This window comes from Mustela nigripes, chromosome 2 (genome assembly GCF_022355385.1).
Source record: "Mustela nigripes isolate SB6536 chromosome 2, MUSNIG.SB6536, whole genome shotgun sequence".
NCBI classification, from domain to species: domain Eukaryota; kingdom Metazoa; phylum Chordata; class Mammalia; order Carnivora; family Mustelidae; genus Mustela; species Mustela nigripes.
The window spans coordinates 24852001-24867940 of NC_081558.1; the positions used below are offsets into that span (position 1 = coordinate 24852001).

The 15940-nt window shown below is 37.8% G+C and overlaps 1 protein-coding gene across 7 annotated transcripts in view; it reads right to left on the minus strand.

The window, feature by feature from the left end:
- The window catches only part of ERC2 (ELKS/RAB6-interacting/CAST family member 2), a 915738-nt gene that overhangs the window by 745236 nt on the left and 154562 nt on the right, over window positions 1-15940 (minus strand). The gene's annotated exons all lie outside the window — the stretch shown is intronic.

Genomic DNA, 15940 nt, shown 5'->3' on the forward strand with positions numbered 1-15940 from the left:
TATTAATCCAAGTCACCATTTCAGCCAAAATAAGAGTGAAAACACCAAAGAAACAAAACAGTTACCAGTTATGAGAAAAGAAACATTGCATGAGGACAGTTGGTGAATTCTGCAACACCTTCCCCACAGGGTCAACCCTCAGGCTGGTCAGAACAGATAGTCATAAGCTAGAAGGCATTTTTGTCCTAGGAACAAAGCAGGGCACTTCCAAAACAGTTCATTCAATCACCAGACACACACTTCTGCCAGCAGACCAGACATAACACTCAGCAAGGGACTCAAAATGAACACAAGGCATAGCTCCTGCCCCCAGGTACCTCACAGTACTGTAAGCCATAAATAATACTATGTCTACATTACATAAATATTGGAGTGGCCCACATTTTGAAATCTTTCTGAATTCCTATAGCTGGCACCCAGAGGTGTTGAGATCTTTCTGAGTCTGGTCTATGCCCAGAGGTTAGCACTGAGTATTGCAATATCTTGATTAAACTATTTGTGGATCTATTTCATCTTCCATTTAAGAACATCCACTGAGACATTCCCAGAGCACAAAGAACAAGTATTCTCTTTCTCATCCATGTGCCACAGTGTCTCACAGGACAGTGACTGCAAGTGAGCAACTGGTATGTATTTAATGATGGTAATTATGAATTTTTTAAACAAAATTCACTCCGGTAAAGTGTAAAATTCAGTGGTTTTTAGTTGTGCAACCATCCACACAATACATTTTACAACATTTTCATTATTCCAAAAGAAGGTGCAGGATACAAAATTAATATAAAGAAATCTGTTGTGGGGCGCCTGGGTGGCTGTTGGTTAAGCATCTGACTCTTGATTTTGGCTCAAGTCATGATCTCGGAGTCTTGAGATCAAGTCCCACATCAGGCACTGTGCTGGAAGTGGAACCTACTTAAGATTCTCTCTCTCCTTCTCTCTCTTTTTCTCCCCCCACAACCCTCCTCACTCTCTCTTACTCTCTCCCTCCCAAAAAAGAAAGAAATCTGTTGCATTTCTTTAGACTAATAATGAAACAGAAGAAGGAGAAATTAAGAAAACAATCTCATTTACAATTTCACCGAGAATAAAATACCTAGGAATAAGTTTGACCAAGAAAGTAAAAGCTCTCTACACTGAACACTCTAAGACACTGATGAAAGAAACTGAAGACAACACAAAGAAACAGAAAGATAGTCCATGCCCATGGATTGGAAGATTTAATATTGTTTGTTCATTTGTTTGTTTTAGAGAGGAAGGGAATCTTTTTTTTTTTTAAATTTTTAAAGACTTTATTTATTTGAGAAAGAGAGATAAGAAGCAGGAGCAGGGGGGAGGGGCAGAGGGAGAAGGAGAAGCAGATTCCCTGCTGAGCAGGGAGCCTGATGCCAGTCTTGATCCCAGGGGCTCCATGCCAGGACCCTGAGATCATGAACTAAGCTGAAGGCAAACATTTAACCAGCTGAGCCACCCAGACACCCCTATTTTTACTGAGGTATAATTAATGTGTAGTGTTATATTAGTTTTAGGTGTAAAAGAGGAAGAGAATCTTAAGCAGTCTCCACACCCAATGCGGAGCCAACACAAGGAAGGATCTCATAACCTTGAGATCACAACCTGAGCCAAAATCAAGAGTTGGACACTTAACTGACTAAACCACCAAGGTGCCCCAGAATAATTATTGTTAAAATGTCCTCTCCACCCAAAGCAATCTAGATTCAGTGCAATCCCTATCAAAACATCAACAGTACTTTTTTCTCAGAACTAGAACAAATTATTCTAAAATTCATGTGGAACCACAAAATACCCCAAATAGCCAAAGCAATCTTGAAAAAGATGAACAAAACTAGAAGTATCAAAATCCCAGATTTCAAGATATACTACAAAGCTATAGTAATCAAAACAGTATGGTACTGGCACAAAAGTAGCCATATAGATCAACTGAATAAGATAGAGAGCTCAGAAATAAACCCATGCTTATATGGTCAACTAATCTATAACAAAGGAGGCAAGAATTTAAAATGGAGAAAAGACAGACTCTTCAATAAATGGTGTTGGGAAAATTGGACACCTATATGCAGAAGAATGAAACTGAAGAACTTCCATACTGTTTCCCATAGTGGTTGCACCAATTTACATTCCCACCAACAGAGTAGAAGGGTTCCCTCTTCTCCATATCCTCAGCAACACTTATTTTATTCGTCTTTCTGATAATAGCCTGTCTGACTGGAATGAGGTGGTATCTCAATGTGGTTTTGATTTGCATTTCCCTGACAATCAGTGACTTTGAGCATCTTCTCAAGTGCTATTGACTATCTATATGTCTTCCTTAGAAAAATCTTTATTCGTGTCTTCTGCCTATTTTTAAAATCAAGTTGTTTGGGTTTTTTTGGCTAGTAATTTATGTAAGTTATCTATATATTTTGATATTAACCCCCTATCAGATATATGATTTGCAAAATATCTTCTCCCACGAAGTAGGTTGCCTTTTCATTTTGTTGCTGGAATCTTTTGCTGTGCAAAAGCTTTTTATTGTGATATAATCCCATTTGTTTATTTTAGCTTTTGTTGCCCGTGTCTAAGGAGACTGACTAAAAAAATACTGCTAAGACTGATGTCAAAGAGCTTATTGCCTATGTCTTCTTCTAAGAGTTTTATGATTTTAGGCCTTACATTCAAGGCTTTAACCCACTTTGAATTTATTTCTTTATATGCTGTAAGATAGTGGTCTAGTATCACTCTGGCATGTAGCTGTCCAGTTTTCCCAACATCGTTCATTGAAGTGTTTGTCTCTTCCCCATTTTATATTCTTGCCTCCTTTGGAATAGATTAGCTGATCATACATGTGTGGGTTTATTTCTAGACTCCATTCTATTCTATTAATTTATGTGTCTGCTTCCATGTCAGTACCATATAGTTTTGATTACTATAGCTTTGCAATATAGTTTGAAATCAGGAAGTATGACCCCTCCAGCTTTGTTCTTTCTCAAGACTGTTTTGGCTATTTGGGGTCTCCTGTGGTTCCACACAAATTTTAGGATTCTTTGTTCTATTTCTGTGAAAAATGCAATTGGTATTGTGTTGGAGACTGCACTGAATCTGTAGATCGCTTTGGGTATGGACATTTGAACAATATTAATTTAACAATATTAATTCTTCCAATCCATGAGCATCTTTCCATTTGCTGGTGTCATCTGAAATATCCTTCATCAGTGCCTTACAGTTTTCAGACTACAGGACTTTCACTACCTTAATTAAATTTTATCCTAGGTATTTTATTATTTTTGATGCAATTATAAATGGAATTATTCTCTTAATTTCTCTTTCTGATAGATTATTAGTATATAGAAAAGCAACTGATTTCTGCATGTTAATTTTGTATCCTGCAGCTTCACTGAATTAATTTATTAGTTCTAATAGGTTTTTCTCTTTTTCTATTTGTAATATCACATCATCTACAAATGATGACTGTTTTACCTACGCCTTACCAATTTGGATGCCTTTTATCTCTTTTTCTTACCTAATTACTATGGTAATTATATGTTAAATATATGTTCTAATAATATGTTGAATAAAAGTAGCAAGAGTGGGCATTTTTGCATAGGCTTTGACAATTGTTTTCTTTCTTTTTTGCAGTGAAAGTGCCTAACTTAAGATTTGATTGCCAAGACATTCACTCTAAAGAGGCATCCACTTCAATGATGGCTACCTTGAATAAACATATTATCAACCACAGGACTAGATAAGAGACTGCCCCAACTGAGGCTCCTTTGTTTTAGAAATTTTGGTTGATTTCAATAACTGACCTTTTGAGGCACTTGTTTTTTCTCTTCCCACACTTTAAATCTCCCCTTATGTTTTAAATTCACCAATAAAGAATAAGCCCACAAAACCCCCCATCCTTGACCCCAATAAAAGCAGAACCAGGCCCATGCACTCTCTACCCATGACCTCACTGTATGTCCCACCTCTGCTACACAATTTCCAGGTTCTTTAAATGATAAACCTCTATTTTTTTTTCAAAATTTCTTGATGGCTATTGCTGAAGGGCATCTTGCAATCATACTAAGAACCACAAGGGATAATCCAACCACAATACTGGTTATTGATAAACTGAGATCAGTTCAAAACAGATTTATGAGATGATCTAGGTTTACTTGGAAACAAACATGAATTGGGATGATCAGACTGGAAATCTTCCTTTCTGAGAGTGACCAAAACTGTTTTTCTTTTGTGGTTCACAAACTGGCCAAAAGGGAATTCCAAGGGAAAATTGCCAAAATGTTTTGAGCACAGACAGCAACATTGGACGACAACTCTGTAAGCGGTCTGCCCCTTTGGATGGGCAAGTTGCCTATCACCCTGATCCTGTTTCCACACCGCAAAATGGGGATAATCATGTTTATCTCACAGAGTTCCTGCAAGGAATAACTAAGATAATACATCAAGGGCCAGGTTTGAGAGTGAAGGAAGAGAGGAACTTTGGTAGAAAGGAAGGAAGAAGGAAAGAAAGTAGAAAAGAATGGGAGGGAAGAAAGAAGAAAGAAAGAAGAGAGAAATGGAGGAAAATTGATCCATTTATCTGTTCAATATATATTTACCTAGTATCTCCCTTAGACTCACAAAATTAGAAAGAAAAGAAAGGAAGAAAAATCCATGTACATGGTCCATGTAGATAAGTAAACTGATAGTAGCTTTACTATGTTATGAGGGCTGTAACAGAAGTCACAGACAGATGACTAGAAATTCAGAAAGGATGTCACCCAGCCTGGAGATATGTGGGAAAACATCCGAAAGAGCCACCACTGAGCTGCACCTTGAAGAGCAGTTGAGAACCAGCCCCATGAAGAATGATGGGAAGAGAAGAGAACGTATAAAAACCCAGAAGCAAAGACAGAACAAACCTATCAAGGAATAGTAATAGCAAAAACCTAATTAGAGCTTGCCCCATGCCACACAATGTTCTAAGCTTTGCTAATCCTCACAACCACCTTTTGAGGTAGCCACTGTTTAAGACCTCCATTTAATTGATGAGAAAATGGAGATGCAAAGTGGTTAAGTAACTTGCTCCAGGTCATCCAGCTAGGGAAGCGGCACAAGCAGATGTTCATCTAGGTTGTCTGATACCAACTACCCTGCTGAAACCACTATACCATCTAGCCTCTGAACCGGCACAAATACTTCAGGATGTTGGAAGAAAAGGATGTAGGTAAGGGGGTAGAAGCTGTGAGAGGAGACAGGCAGGCAATTATGACAGTTACAGCAATTCCTAAAACTTAAAGTTAGCCATCTAGGCTGTTCCTCATTCAAAGGTTGTAACGACTGATGCTTCCAGGTTGTATATTTATTCATAAGCAAAATCTACTTTCTAGGTAGCCATTTTATTAGTAAATAAATGACTTTGGCATGACCAAGGACAATCTGATAATCAAACTAAAATTTAATTTTCAAATCTTTCTCAAGTTCATGTGTCATTTAGTTTTCATTCTTTTTTAAAATATTTAAAATTAAGCAGAGATCTGTTCCTAAATAGGAATTACTGAGCTAAATGCATGTACCTTAAAGAGTCCTGATCATCTTTCTGCATCATATATACAGGAGGATAGGGAGGGGATCTGAAGCAACCTCTCCCTCTGTCTCTCTCCTCCCTCACTATTCTACTTCTAAGAAATTCAAATCAATCAAGTTTCAAAATTCATTTACCAGATAGCCATTTCTAGTTAGATATTTAACAAAGGCAATTTCTATTTTAAAATATAAAACCACATGTAATAATTTATTGAAAAGAATATCCTCTCCCTGTCTCAGTTTCCTCATTTGTAAAAGGGGGAGGAGAGTAATAATTCCTAATACACAAGATTGTTGTGAAAATTAAATGAGTTAACACATACCTAGCTGTAGAATGTACCAAGTACAGAGTAATCACTTATATCAGTCAGGATAAGCTAGGATATGCTGCCTTGACAATAGCAACAAAAAAGTCATATTCTGAAAGACATAATCCACTTGACACACTGATGACATGGAATCAGAACTTGAAGATCTCAAAGAGACCTTAAAGGTTAGCCTGTTAACCTCATTTTACAAACAAGAAGATCAAATCATACAGGTTAAATGACAGACCCAAAAGAGCAATCACATTGTCAAAGCCAGAATTTCAGTTTCTGGGAGCATGAAATCTTGGTTTCTAGGATCCTGAACTCCAACCTTATATATATTATAGTAACCCTAAGAGTAGACCAAAAGGGGGTGCCTCTCTAATTTAATAGCTTAGGAAATGGCAATGGTATCTCCTACAGGGAGGCTGAAAGATTACCTAAATCATTTTACCGGGTCCCACCCAATAGTTTAATAGCATGGGACCTCCAAGAATAATTTACTGAGACTTCCTTTCTACATCTTTGAAATTAGACTGTTAGCTAATTAAAATTGGCTAATAGTATGCAAGCTCAATAAAAACTAGCTCTAAAAGATCCAGATAAAATACAAATGAAATCTCTAGCAAAGCCAAACACCTTCTCTAAGGGCCAAAAATTAAGAAAAAAATGCACAGTTTTCAATTCTGCCCTTCCCAGATTATTCAGTTCCTTCAGACTGAATCACCTTCCCCTTCTCAACCATGAAAGCACATTTCTTTTAAGGCTGTAACCCAAACCCTACTGGATCAATAATCAAGAACATTCATTTTAGTTTGTTACCTACATCAGATAGCTACCTACAGACCAGCAACCTGTAAGGCTGTATTCTAGGGCCATCTCTTCGGAAACTCCCAGTGATCATTATGGTCTCAGTTTCCCAAAGCTTCAACCTCTCCTTCTGTGACTTCCATTCTACTGCATCTGGAGAGAAAAGCCCTTCCAATGTCCACCTGCACTGGGATAAAACATTAGCACGTGATCCAAACTCATACCTGGGTCCCACTCAAACTGCTATCAACTTAGCACTTATGGCACATGTGCAACAGGTGGCAAAACTGTTAATTCCCTTTAAGTACAAAAATCAGTCTGTAAGTGGAAGGGCATTCAGAAAACTTTTTACGGCCTACTCTACACTCTTAATTCTGGGATCATTCTCCAGTTGTTCTCAAAGAATCAAAGCTCAAAAGGCAAACTCCCTTCTCCACAGCCTGCCACTGAGGACACCACAGAAAGAAGCAAAGCAGGTGTCACAATGTCATCCAGACTATCTTCATAGTCACTCTGCTAAGAGTACAACTAGTACAAACAGAACTGTATTTATCCTGATACCTGGCCTTCAACCCAGTTCTTTTTAACCTTTTCCCCTGACACTTAACTGCATACTTTGAAATCTGCCCTGGACAGTAAAGACTATCCCCATCTCCAGTCCACAAAAGGAAAAGAAGTTTAGAATCATTAGTCTATCCTATTTAAAAACAACAACAACAACAACAGGTAAACAAAATGGAAGCTTAAAAAGATTAGTCTGTCTAATTGATAGACAATAAAGGAGGACATAATGACTTCTGTTTCTGGCATCATGAAAGGTTATGTCTTCTGATAAGCCCTCCCCTACAAAACAGCTAGACAAAAGCAAATAGATCTTTCAGAGCATTGCTGTGCTTACAAGAAAGTAAAGAATATCTCCAAGAAAGAGAAAGATTGAGAGAAAGAAAGTGAGCTTTTCAAGGGCACATTCTGGGCCAAATTTGCATTATACCCCCCAAATCTAGCACATAATAGGTATTCGATAAACAGTGAAATATGGACAGAAAGATGAGAGGACCAGAAGACCAGAAGGGAAATTGTCTCACCAGATGGTCGGCACAGGGGAACACTGTGAGAGTGAATATGTTTCCATTCCTCTTTGCTTTGCTGTACTTAGACTAGGAGTGGGAGAGTGTGAGGCAGGCAGGGAGGGAAGGGGTGTCCTTGACCTCAGATTACTCTGTCCTGCTCTCTCCTCCAAAACTCAAAATGCCTCACGTCCACCAACTCACTCATCTGACAAGACTGCTTTGACGCTGCCAGCACTATGTCCACTTCACAAGAGGATAAATTGGACTGGCTTAAGAGATTTGACTACAATCACATTGTTAGCAGATATGGGCCAGTGTCTAAAACTGAGCTTTCCTCCAGCCAATTCTAAAGTCACCCCTGTTATAAAAAATACAGAGAACTTCATTATGCACAACTCTCATAAGTTCCCATAGTCACTTAATCTTGAAAAAAAAGTAGACAATAAAAATATAAGAAACTAAGCCATACTTGAGTTTATATGGAAAAGGGGGTAAAATATACTTTGCCTTAGCCAACATTCAGAAGAATGACTTCCAATAGCTACTGGAGTCAGAATCTAATCCAGATTTCTGAATGTCTAAAACACAAAAAGGTAAATAGAATGAAAATATAATTATATATGTATGATGTGCATGGAACACACAATTATTTAAATAGGGACTAGCCAGATGTTTAGAATCTACTGTGTCTTATCCCCAAACATGGAAAATATGAGTTCCTGGCAAATTTGAAAAAATTTGTGACCTTAAGCTCTTTTCCACACTATGGGAAAAAAAAAAAAAAAAGATAAAGTTTTGTACTATAAAGCAGTTTAGGGTTTCATTGCTATGAAAACCATCTCTGAGCTATATAAAAATATGAATTGGCTTATATCCAAAAGTCTTGAACTTTTTTTAATAAATCCATACTCCTTCTCAAGCAAGGGCTTAACATAACTCTTTCAAAGAAAACAGAATCTCTTTGCAGACAACTTGGCCTGCTCTGCTTCTCCTGTGACTTTATTTCCCTATTTATCATTTTTTAGTTTGTCTCTAATCAAATTTTAAGGGGTTCTCTGATCCCTGTTTCCATAATCCCATGTGCAGGATGTACAGCACTCCTCATGGCTTCAAACCTTCCATAGACTGTCATGTGTGTGAAAAGACAAACAGCAGATGCTGGCTAAAAACATGTGGCCCCAGTGGGCTGTGGAAAGGTTGCTGTACTTAAGAAAAGTATAAAAAGATTAATATTTAGACACATGGTCCTAGGCTTTCTCCTTCAGGATAGATGGAATAAGCATATACAGCTAATTGAGAATATTGATAGGCAATTTTTTAAAATCACCAAAGCGTGAGGACCCTGAAATCCTCAGACACATCAGTGAGAACTGCAGAATCCACTTTGGTCAGTAACATGACATTTTGCCAAACTCATTAACACTAGTGTGATAAAGACCCATTGGCATTTGCTTTTGTAAGCAAGGAGTTCTGGTTCTCATACAGAACAATACTATAGGATGGCACAGTATTGGAATATCGTACCAAGCTAAGAGTTAAGGACTTAGCTTTGCTAAGTAGCTTTGCTACTAACCAATTATATGATCTGGGGGAAATCAGTAAATTTGTCTGGGCTTCCAAGAACAGTGGTGATGAGCTGGGTTTTGAATCCTGATCTACCTATTATAGCCTATGTCACCTTGGACAAATTACTAAAGTACTTAAAGCACTGAATTATTCATCCATAAACAGGAAATAATAATTGTAACTAAGGTACAGGGTTCACACAAAGACCACATGAGATGTTCCTCACATAGGTGAATAGGTTCCCATAAAGCATAAAGCACTGGGCCTGGCACATAATGAACATTCAGTAAATGTTCACTATTATTACTATTGACATAGTGGTGGTGGCTAGAGGCCCAGAATTAAAATTTCTCTCCTTCCTCCCATTTGAGCAGGGAAAAGAAATGAGTATAATGAACATAAATTTTTGATCATCAAATAAATGCAACAGTGGGAAACAAAATGCTAAGCACTTTGGCATTTTTTAAATAAGGGAAACAGGAAACATTTGTTTTAAGACCAACTTAAAGATGGCTAAAATTGATTTCCCATTAACTGGTCTATAAATAACTCTACAAGGGGCTCTCAGGAATAGTAACATTTCTGTTTTGAAAGTCAGGGTTTTTTCCCTACTGGTAGCCAGTAATACACGAGCAACTATAGGATAGTGGCATGCCCTGCTGTTGACACCATTCAACCTGTTACAGGATGAATGGATGGATTAATTAATTAATTGATTGATTGATTTAAAAAACAACTTTAACAAATATTGATATTTTTAAATATGTCTAAAGAAGCAACCCAAAATAGGTAATCATGGAAATGATAGTTAAAATTGGAGCTTTTCTATTATTAATAACCACACACAATGAGAGGACAGCTCATTCATTTTAAGCAAATCTTTAGTGTAAATGACATTTTAGAATCTTGATTACAATTTCCTTCTCTGTCCACAACATGCTTATTTAGCAAAACTGCTAACCATCTAAATCTTTTTAAGACAGGTAAGAGGTTTTACCTAAATTATTATCACCTCAAATGGCTGAGTGGCATGCACTGAACTATTAATTTTTCCCTACTGTGAGCTACATGGTTCCCTCAGCCAAACTGTAGTCCTTTTTATTAAAACTTTTCACAATAAGAGATTTTTCCTAAATACTTTACTCTCCTGCTTCTCTTTGCTTCTTGTGTCACTCCTGGGAAGGGGGATAACTGACCTCCACAAAATTCAGAAAGTGGTCCTTGGACTAGCAGCATTAGCATCTTATAAGAAAGGTGGGATCTCAGATCCCACCTGAACCCTGCAGTATCAGAATCTGCAATTTCAGCAACACTGCCAGCTAATGTGAGGCACATAAAGGTTTGAGAAGCACTTCTCTAGACTTAAAAAAAAAAAAAGAAGAAGAAGAGGAAGTTTCAGCCTTACTACTGTTTTAAGAAATAATTATTTGGAAATAGAAAGGTGGGGAAGGAAAACATCATGAAAAGAGTATTGTGGTATAGTCCTCAGAAGTACATTGAAAACTTAGTTTGTGTGAGTCATAAAATCTCAGTAAACTATGAGTAGTGCTCCCCAATATAAGACACTTCTAGGCTTTACAATCAACTGTTTTATTCATTTTCAGTCTTTTTAAAAAATATTTTACTTATTTATTTGACAGAGATAGAGACAGTGAGAGGGAATACAAGCAGGGGAAGGGGGAGAGAGAAGCAGGCTTCCTGCTGAGCCTGGGGCTTGATCCCAGGATACCGGGATCATAACCTGAGCCGAAGGCACACGCTTAACAACTGAGCCACCCAGGCACCCCTCATTTTCAGTCTTAAATAGCATTTCCGTATGCATGTCTGCGCTCTTGGTGAAATTTTAAATGACTGGGGAAAAAAAACCATGAGGAGTCTGAGATTAATCTTTTTTTTTTTTAAAAAAGATTTTATTTATTTATTTGACAGAGATCACAAGTAAGCAGAGAGGCAGGCAGAGAGAGAGAGGAGGAAGCAGGCTCCCTGCCGGGCTCGATCCCAGGACCCCTAGGACCCCGGTATCATGACCTGAGCCGAAGGCAGAGGCTTTAACCCACTGAGCCACCCAGGTGCCCCTCATTTTCAGTCTTAAATAGCATTTCCGTATGCCTGTCTGCACTCTTGGTGAAATTTTAAAAGACTGGGAAAACCATGAGGAGTCTGAGATGAATCTTCTTTTTCATATTATAACTTGAACAATATAGGGAACTTGTACACTATAGAGAAAATGTTAATATATTGCTTCCTAAGTATCCTAATCACTCAAATTCTCTAAGTGTTTCCATTTTATCAGTGCACTAGAATCAAGAGTCTGAACCTTCATTTCTTTCTCTGGTGTGAAGCTGAGATACCTACAGGATCTATGGTCTTTAATATTCTACATGTAATATAAATATATATGTAAAAAATGTGTGAGTGTGTGTGTATATATATATATATATATATATATATGTAGAGAGAGAGAGATAATGAATGAATGAATGAATGAATATTCCATGATCCACAAACAAAAAAATGGCCAACATAATATAGGAAAATAGTATGACTAGACAAGGAAAAAAAAAAAAAACTAGGGAATACATCATAATGGTCATTGCTAAGGAGAGGGGGATGGGGAATTACTGCTAAAGAATAATGAGGTTTCTTTAAGAGGTGATGAAATGTATATACTAAATGTATATACTAAAAATCACTGAATTGTACACTTTTAAAGGGTAAATTCTATGACACGTGAGTTACACCTCCATCAAATATTAAAAATGATAGGAAGTGGGAGCATTAAGATGCCTTTCTTGGGGCACCTGAATGGCTCAGTCAGTTAAGCGTCTGCCTCTTGATTTCGGCTCGGGTCATGATCTCTGGGTCATGGAATCAAGTCCCGTGTCAGGCTCCACACTCAGTGAAGAGTTGCCTTGGAATTTTCTCTCCCTCTCCCACCCCCTCTGCTGCTTCCCCCACTCATGTTCACTTGTCCTCTCTCTCTAAAAAAATACATAAATCCTTTTTAAAAATCTCGCTTTAAAGATGCCTTTCTTTGTATTTCCCATTTTCATTTACCAAATACTTTTTCCAAGAATAATTTTTGAATTCCTACTGCTATGTTTATGTCTCCCAAAAATGCATATGTTGAAACCTAGTCCCCACTGTGATGATATTTGAAGGTGTTACCTTTAAGAGGTGGTTAAGTCATGAAAGTGGAGACTTTGGGAATGGGAATGATGCCCTTATAAAACAAGCCCCAGAAAACTGCTTTGCCCCTTCCACCATGAGGACACAGTGAGAAAACAGTTCTCTGTGAACTAGGAAGTAGGCCCTCATTAGACACCAAATCTGCCAGCACCCTAATCTTGGACTCCAGACTCCAGAACTGTGAGAAATAAATGTTGGTTGTTTATAAGCCATACAGACTATGATTTTTTTTTTCTAATAGCAGCCTTAATGGACAAAGACACAGGCCTCATCACTTCTAGGCTAGTTAATATTCTTTGAATTGCAAGCAACAGAAATTGACTTGACCTGTCTTAAGCCAAAAAAACAAAAAGGACTGCATGACAAGATATCAGGGTATCTCCCTGCATCAAAACAGCAATTATAAAAACAAAACCCAGAAAAAAAGGGAGCAGGACACAGCAGGAAACTTTGTGAAAAGTCTGCAACTCAATTTCAACAACTCCCTGATCAAAACTGTAAATATCCAAGAGCCAGGTATCCACCATGAATCAATCAGTTGTGGCAGCTAATCCTGCCCACCAGGAGCTACTCCAAGGGAAATTTTCTTTAAAGGTAAGTAGAGATCCCAAGAAGAATCTGCTACAATTGCTGTTATAATTAAAGATTTGAAAAGAAGCAACATATGAAAATATAAAAGTGCTATAGTTATGTTTATTCAGGGTAAGGGATTCCAAAAGAGCAATATATACAAGACGCGGGTGAACTTCATGGTATAGACATAACCATGCAAATTCAAGTTTCTAATATCCAGCAATGAACATTGGGAAACTTAAAGAGTATTAGAGATTAACAAGACTTTGGAAATACAAAAATAATTACTTTGACAATGAAAGTCCTAAATATTTTATTGAGAATAATATCTCCAATTGAAAACCCTCTATTTGATGTCAGAGGCCTTGAGCTGATCTCCAACTCGATCTGATCACAAACTAGCTGCAGGGTCCCACAGCCTTGGGAGGGCTGTATGACACTAACAGGTTACTTCTGTTTTCTAGGTCTCAGTTTCCAGCTCTTTTAAAAGCTGCTAAGAATACAAACATCTTATAAAACCATAGTAAGGTTAAACAGATAATGCATATCAGATATTTAGCAAGTCCCATTTTAGCCCACAGGAAGTCATCATTTTTAAAAGCTACTGTTATGAATATACAAACCCAGATGGCAAACCCTCCCCAAATGCCCGGAAAGAAATAAAAGTAGAGTAGGGGGAAAAAATGTAAAATTATGTTTGCCTGTATAATATACAGAAAAATCCTTCCACCCAGAGGAACTTTCTGGCTTGGCCACTTTATATTCTAACCTTTTAACAGCAAATAAAATACTTTGAAAGAACCACCCAAGATTTTCTACAAGCTCACATATGCATTTTAAAGACACAGCAAATATTGAACAGCAGAAATCGCTGAACACTGGTGATGAAAGGGATCAGAAAGATAATCATCTTTGCTACTTTTTACAGGAGGATAAACTGAGGCCCAAAGAGGGGGCCTCTTGTCACTTGAAGCCACAGCAGAGATGGCAGCACTGCCAGTAGTGAAGCCTAGACACCAAACTCTCAGCACACTGCTGTGTCCTGGTCTTTCCCTTCTAATCCTATGCACCAGTTTTATTTGGTCACTGAACTGCAAAAGGATTCTGTTACCACATAATTAGTGTCAGGGTATGTGCAACAGCTGCCACAAGCCAGATTTCCACATTGGAGTCAAACATCTTTGGCCCAGACGCATCTCTTCCACCACACACCACCGATGGTACAGCTGCTATAACCACAGTCCATACCCCAGCAGCTCCAATACTTCGGGAGTTGGAACAAATGATTAATTCCAACCAGGATGAAGTAACTCTTCTCTCTGAAAGGACTTCTTAAAGAACACCTTTAGCAAACTTTGAAAGATTTACCATTCTCCAACCTGAGAGCTTAAAGACTTTGAAAAGGGTTTAGAGGAATTTTTTCCCCAAAAATGTATGTGGGATAAATGTCAAGAATGGAGGGGGCCACTCAGAAACCTGGAAAAGATAATGATAAGTCACAGGAGATCCATGCTATCGTTGGGCAAGCCAAAGTAAAAACCAGAAAGAAGGACTAGTTCTTTTGCAGATACCATCATTGGAAGAACATGTTATATGGCTGAGAAATAAGATCCCTTGATACCAATCCGCAATAATATCAATTTGAGATTATTTTTATTTCTCTGGATAATTTTGGATGTATTACTAAGAATAAGAGTTTTCCTTAGCAAAGACTCAGAAACCCACATACACTTTCATGAGCATACAGATACATTTCATATGCTTTAAGATTCTTTCTCAAATCCTTAAACCAGTGAAAGAGAATAGAGTTTTCTCCAAAAGAACAGTAAAAAGTATTTTTAAACAAGGACTGCAAAGTGCTTTTTTCATCCCTGGATATTTATTTTGTTTTATAATTCATTTGAGACTTTTAAAGTCAGGAAGGGAAAAAAAAAATGCCTTTCAAATTTGAGTCTGGAACAGAGCTAACCTATCAAGTCCAACAGGGATATAAAGAAAGTATCTAACAGCACAGACACTGCTGGTGCCCGGAACAAAAGCATTATTGAATGGAAGAAGAATTTAAATTGAAGTAAACCCTAAGATACCTTAGTAGCTCTAGGTCTTACTGTCATTTTTCCTAATAAGATGAACTATTAGTCCTGGTTTACATAAATTTCATAATACCAGGGCCCTCAGCAAGCTACAGGGAAGCCAACGGCCCTCTTGAGTCCATACATCTGTAACACTATTTAAAACATGATTGTCCCTCTCACCATCATCTGGGTCCTTAACTGTGAACCATACAAAACCAATGGAGACTGGGCCCCACAAAATGATTGGAGTCTCTTGCTGTATCTTTGAAGGTTTTCTTTCTTTAGTTTAAGAATTCAAAGGGAAGGGGCACCTGGGTGGCTCAGTCAATTAAGCATCTGCCTTCAGCTCACGTCGTGATCCCAGGGTCCTGGGATCGAGCCCCGCATCAGGCTCCCTATTCCGCAGACAGCCTGCTTCTCCCTCTCCCTCTGCCTGTCCATCTGCCTACTTATGTTCTCTATCTCCCTGTCAAATCAATAAATAAAATCTTTAAAACTTTTTTTAATTAAAAAAAAGAATTCAAAGGTAAATAAGAGTGGAAAGAATTACAAACGGGCTTTATGGTTTTATAAAGAAGGAAAAAATAAACCTAGGATTAGTTTAGAGTTTACAGTCTGTGAAGAGCCTCCTCCACCATTTATTCCTTTAAATAAACTTTTCAATCACCTTTTAAAGGGACAAAGAAAACTCTGTTATTATAGGAATTGCTGAAATTCAGGATGGGAGACTAGTTTAAGAGCTGAATCCTAGGGTGCCTGGGTGGCTCAGTTGCTTAAGCGACTG